This window comes from Nomia melanderi, unplaced genomic scaffold (assembly GCF_051020985.1).
Source record: "Nomia melanderi isolate GNS246 unplaced genomic scaffold, iyNomMela1 scaffold0261, whole genome shotgun sequence".
In the NCBI taxonomy this organism is placed as follows: domain Eukaryota; kingdom Metazoa; phylum Arthropoda; class Insecta; order Hymenoptera; family Halictidae; genus Nomia; species Nomia melanderi.
Genome location: NW_027475376.1, coordinates 52,501 through 58,754, shown reverse-complemented (window position 1 = coordinate 58,754; position 6,254 = coordinate 52,501).

Genomic DNA, 6,254 nt, shown 5'->3' with positions numbered 1-6,254 from the left:
GGTTTTTTCCATTTTTTCCGAAAAATAAATTTTTGTAATTTTTTTTAATGTTAAAAACGTTAATAAACGTCATGTTTACGCATGGATTAAACATTGAAATAATTTTAAAACGCTTATTAAAAAAGTTGGTGTCGACCGTGGGACTTAGAAAAATTTCGGGAAGTCCGATTCGCCTGCTGGAATTACCGCACGGGCTGGACACCTCGCTCCGACGAATCGGTTTTTTCCATTTTTTCCGAAAAATAAATTTTTGTAATTTTTTTTAATGTTAAAAACGTTAATAAACTTCATGTTTACGCATGGATTAAACATTGAAATAATTTTAAAACGCTTATTAAAAAAGTTGGTGTCGACCGTGGGACTTAGAAAAATTTCGGGAAGTCCGATTCGCCTGCTGGAATTACCGCACGGGCAGGACACCTCGCTCCGACGAATCGGTTTTTTCCATTTTTTCCGAAAAATAAATTTTTGTAATTTTTTTTAATGTTAAAAACGTTAATAAACGTCATGTTTACGCATGGATTAAACATTGAAATAATTTTAAAACGCTTATTAAAAAAGTTGGTGTCGACCGTGGGACTTAGAAAAATTTCGGGAAGTCCGATTCGCCTGCTGGAATTACCGCACGGGCTGGACACCTCGCTCCGACGAATCGGTTTTTTCCATTTTTTCCGAAAAATAAATTTTTGTAATTTTTTTTAATGTTAAAAACGTTAATAAACGTCATGTTTACGCATGGATTAAACATTGAAATAATTTTAAAACGCTTATTAAAAAAGTTGGTGTCGACCGTGGGACTTAGAAAAATTTCGGGAAGTCCGATTCGCCTGCTGGAATTACCGCACGGGCTGGACACCTCGCTCCGACGAATCGGTTTTTTCCATTTTTTCCGAAAAATAAATTTTTGTAATTTTTTTTAATGTTAAAAACGTTAATAAACGTCATGTTTACGCATGGATTAAACATTGAAATAATTTTAAAACGCTTATTAAAAAAGTTGGTGTCGACCGTGGGACTTAGAAAAATTTCGGGAAGTCCGATTCGCCTGCTGGAATTACCGCACGGGCTGGACACCTCGCTCCGACGAATCGGTTTTTTCCATTTTTTCCGAAAAATAAATTTTTGTAATTTTTTTTAATGTTAAAAACGTTAATAAACTTCATGTTTACGCATGGATTAAACATTGAAATAATTTTAAAACGCTTATTAAAAAAGTTGGTGTCGACCGTGGGACTTAGAAAAATTTCGGGAAGTCCGATTCGCCTGCTGGAATTACCGCACGGGCTGGACACCTCGCTCCGACGAATCGGTTTTTTCCATTTTTTCCGAAAAATAAATTTTTGTAATTTTTTTTAATGTTAAAAACGTTAATAAACGTCATGTTTACGCATGGATTAAACATTGAAATAATTTTAAAACGCTTATTAAAAAAGTTGGTGTCGACCGTGGGACTTAGAAAAATTTCGGGAAGTCCGATTCGCCTGCTGGAATTACCGCACGGGCTGGACACCTCGCTCCGACGAATCGGTTTTTTCCATTTTTTCCGAAAAATAAATTTTTGTAATTTTTTTTAATGTTAAAAACGTTAATAAACGTCATGTTTACGCATGGATTAAACATTGAAATAATTTTAAAACGCTTATTAAAAAAGTTGGTGTCGACCGTGGGACTTAGAAAAATTTCGGGAAGTCCGATTCGCCTGCTGGAATTACCGCACGGGCTGGACACCTCGCTCCGACGAATCGGTTTTTTCCATTTTTTCCGAAAAATAAATTTTTGTAATTTTTTTTAATGTTAAAAACGTTAATAAACTTCATGTTTACGCATGGATTAAACATTGAAATAATTTTAAAACGCTTATTAAAAAAGTTGGTGTCGACCGTGGGACTTAGAAAAATTTCGGGAAGTCCGATTCGCCTGCTGGAATTACCGCACGGGCTGGACACCTCGCTCCGACGAATCGGTTTTTTCCATTTTTTCCGAAAAATAAATTTTTGTAATTTTTTTTAATGTTAAAAACGTTAATAAACTTCATGTTTACGCATGGATTAAACATTGAAATAATTTTAAAACGCTTATTAAAAAAGTTGGTGTCGACCGTGGGACTTAGAAAAATTTCGGGAAGTCCGATTCGCCTGCTGGAATTACCGCACGGGCTGGACACCTCGCTCCGACGAATCGGTTTTTTCCATTTTTTCCGAAAAATAAATTTTTGTAATTTTTTTTAATGTTAAAAACGTTAATAAACGTCATGTTTACGCATGGATTAAACATTGAAATAATTTTAAAACGCTTATTAAAAAAGTTGGTGTCGACCGTGGGACTTAGAAAAATTTCGGGAAGTCCGATTCGCCTGCTGGAATTACCGCACGGGCTGGACACCTCGCTCCGACGAATCGGTTTTTTCCATTTTTTCCGAAAAATAAATTTTTGTAATTTTTTTTAATGTTAAAAACGTTAATAAACGTCATGTTTACGCATGGATTAAACATTGAAATAATTTTAAAACGCTTATTAAAAAAGTTGGTGTCGACCGTGGGACTTAGAAAAATTTCGGGAAGTCCGATTCGCCTGCTGGAATTACCGCACGGGCTGGACACCTCGCTCCGACGAATCGGTTTTTTCCATTTTTTCCGAAAAATAAATTTTTGTAATTTTTTTTAATGTTAAAAACGTTAATAAACTTCATGTTTACGCATGGATTAAACATTGAAATAATTTTAAAACGCTTATTAAAAAAGTTGGTGTCGACCGTGGGACTTAGAAAAATTTCGGGAAGTCCGATTCGCCTGCTGGAATTACCGCACGGGCTGGACACCTCGCTCCGACGAATCGGTTTTTTCCATTTTTTCCGAAAAATAAATTTTTGTAATTTTTTTTAATGTTAAAAACGTTAATAAACGTCATGTTTACGCATGGATTAAACATTGAAATAATTTTAAAACGCTTATTAAAAAAGTTGGTGTCGACCGTGGGACTTAGAAAAATTTCGGGAAGTCCGATTCGCCTGCTGGAATTACCGCACGGGCAGGACACCTCGCTCCGACGAATCGGTTTTTTCCATTTTTTCCGAAAAATAAATTTTTGTAATTTTTTTTAATGTTAAAAACGTTAATAAACGTCATGTTTACGCATGGATTAAACATTGAAATAATTTTAAAACGCTTATTAAAAAAGTTGGTGTCGACCGTGGGACTTAGAAAAATTTCGGGAAGTCCGATTCGCCTGCTGGAATTACCGCACGGGCTGGACACCTCGCTCCGACGAATCGGTTTTTTCCATTTTTTCCGAAAAATAAATTTTTGTAATTTTTTTTAATGTTAAAAACGTTAATAAACGTCATGTTTACGCATGGATTAAACATTGAAATAATTTTAAAACGCTTATTAAAAAAGTTGGTGTCGACCGTGGGACTTAGAAAAATTTCGGGAAGTCCGATTCGCCTGCTGGAATTACCGCACGGGCTGGACACCTCGCTCCGACGAATCGGTTTTTTCCATTTTTTCCGAAAAATAAATTTTTGTAATTTTTTTTAATGTTAAAAACGTTAATAAACTTCATGTTTACGCATGGATTAAACATTGAAATAATTTTAAAACGCTTATTAAAAAAGTTGGTGTCGACCGTGGGACTTAGAAAAATTTCGGGAAGTCCGATTCGCCTGCTGGAATTACCGCACGGGCTGGACACCTCGCTCCGACGAATCGGTTTTTTCCATTTTTTCCGAAAAATAAATTTTTGTAATTTTTTTTAATGTTAAAAACGTTAATAAACGTCATGTTTACGCATGGATTAAACATTGAAATAATTTTAAAACGCTTATTAAAAAAGTTGGTGTCGACCGTGGGACTTAGAAAAATTTCGGGAAGTCCGATTCGCCTGCTGGAATTACCGCACGGGCTGGACACCTCGCTCCGACGAATCGGTTTTTTCCATTTTTTCCGAAAAATAAATTTTTGTAATTTTTTTTAATGTTAAAAACGTTAATAAACGTCATGTTTACGCATGGATTAAACATTGAAATAATTTTAAAACGCTTATTAAAAAAGTTGGTGTCGACCGTGGGACTTAGAAAAATTTCGGGAAGTCCGATTCGCCTGCTGGAATTACCGCACGGGCTGGACACCTCGCTCCGACGAATCGGTTTTTTCCATTTTTTCCGAAAAATAAATTTTTGTAATTTTTTTTAATGTTAAAAACGTTAATAAACTTCATGTTTACGCATGGATTAAACATTGAAATAATTTTAAAACGCTTATTAAAAAAGTTGGTGTCGACCGTGGGACTTAGAAAAATTTCGGGAAGTCCGATTCGCCTGCTGGAATTACCGCACGGGCTGGACACCTCGCTCCGACGAATCGGTTTTTTCCATTTTTTCCGAAAAATAAATTTTTGTAATTTTTTTTAATGTTAAAAACGTTAATAAACGTCATGTTTACGCATGGATTAAACATTGAAATAATTTTAAAACGCTTATTAAAAAAGTTGGTGTCGACCGTGGGACTTAGAAAAATTTCGGGAAGTCCGATTCGCCTGCTGGAATTACCGCACGGGCTGGACACCTCGCTCTGACGAATCGGTTTTTTCCATTTTTTCCGAAAAATAAATTTTTGTAATTTTTTTTAATGTTAAAAACGTTAATAAACTTCATGTTTACGCATGGATTAAACATTGAAATAATTTTAAAACGCTTATTAAAAAAGTTGGTGTCGACCGTGGGACTTAGAAAAATTTCGGGAAGTCCGATTCGCCTGCTGGAATTACCGCACGGGCTGGACACCTCGCTCCGACGAATCGGTTTTTTCCATTTTTTTTGAAAAATAAATTTTTGTAATTTTTTTTAATGTTAAAAACGTTAATAAACGTCATGTTTACGCATGGATTAAACATTGAAATAATTTTAAAACGCTTATTAAAAAAGTTTACTCTTGACCGTGGGGACTTAGAAAAATTCCGGCTTGCACGGATTCGACCACTCTGTTTTTCGGAGTTTCTGAGAAAAATAAATTTTTGTAATTTTTTTCATTATGATTTCTGAGTTCTCCCAGTAGTTTAATGTAAGGATTAAGCATTTAAAAATTTTTAAATCGAATATTAAAAAAGTTTACTCTTGCAATTTTTGGAAAAAAAAAATTCTAAAAAATTTTTCTTTCGGTGGAAACTAACGTTTAATATGTACAATAACGATTTATCGAATAAAAATCGTATGTTAATATATGTTCGAATCGACCATAGTTTCAGCGGCTAAGTACCAGCAGCCCGGCCGGTTGGTCTGTACGCGCGGCAGTTTACCACCATAAGCGCCCGTGCTGAGCGGCCGGCGCCGCGGTCGTCGCGGCCGCCCGTTTGGTTACTATAAGAGAGCACGTCGGTTCGAGCGGACCGGTCGGCGCAGCGGCGGGCGAGCGGCTATTCTACGATCTCGGTCGAGAAGCAGTCGTTCAGCTCCTCGAGGTCCATTCCTCGACTGTTCTGTACCGCGTTCCGTTGCGAATTTTTCTCTACACAGCATGACCACGGGTCGGTGTCTCAGACCGAATGGCCCTTATGTGGTAAGCCCAGAATGTTGGGTTGGATACAACGTATATTCGTTATACTTGTACGACTCTCACATCAACTCTCAGAAACCCAAAAGGGGTTTTCTATCCGAGCGAAAATATATTTTTCGTATACAAAAATTTAATGGCAAAGACCAAACGAAATACTACACACAAAAAGGGGCGACGAACAAAAATTGTTCGAATGAAATATAATATATACATATAAAATTGAGGTGTCCTAAGAGAGAAATACATAAACTAAGAGGTATATATTATAAGAAATATATATTATTTCTGGGCAAAGAAGAGAGAACGAAAAGAAGAGTATGATCTTTAACGCGAGGGCCTCGACATGGGTACGCCTAGCATGGTTCGCGCTTTCTCGATATGTCCAGCATGTTAACGTACGCGGTCTTCGGACTTCGTGCGTTATGTCCGTGCTTACACGATGGAGAGCGCTCGAGCATACGTGCTTACAAACCTGAAAGTCGATGTGACATCCGAGATTCTTTTTCTTCTAAAAAGATCTCGGAGAGATACACGGGAGAGTTTGAAATTTTTGGAGGTCCTCCTGATGTATATGCGCGGATATACCCATGTGGTAATTCGTGCGGAGTTGGTAATCTAATAGTGGAGCGAAATTTACCAACTCGAAAGAGAAGAGAGAAGAGAGTAGAGAGAAGAGAGAGGAGAAAGAGAACTGTCTTAAAGACG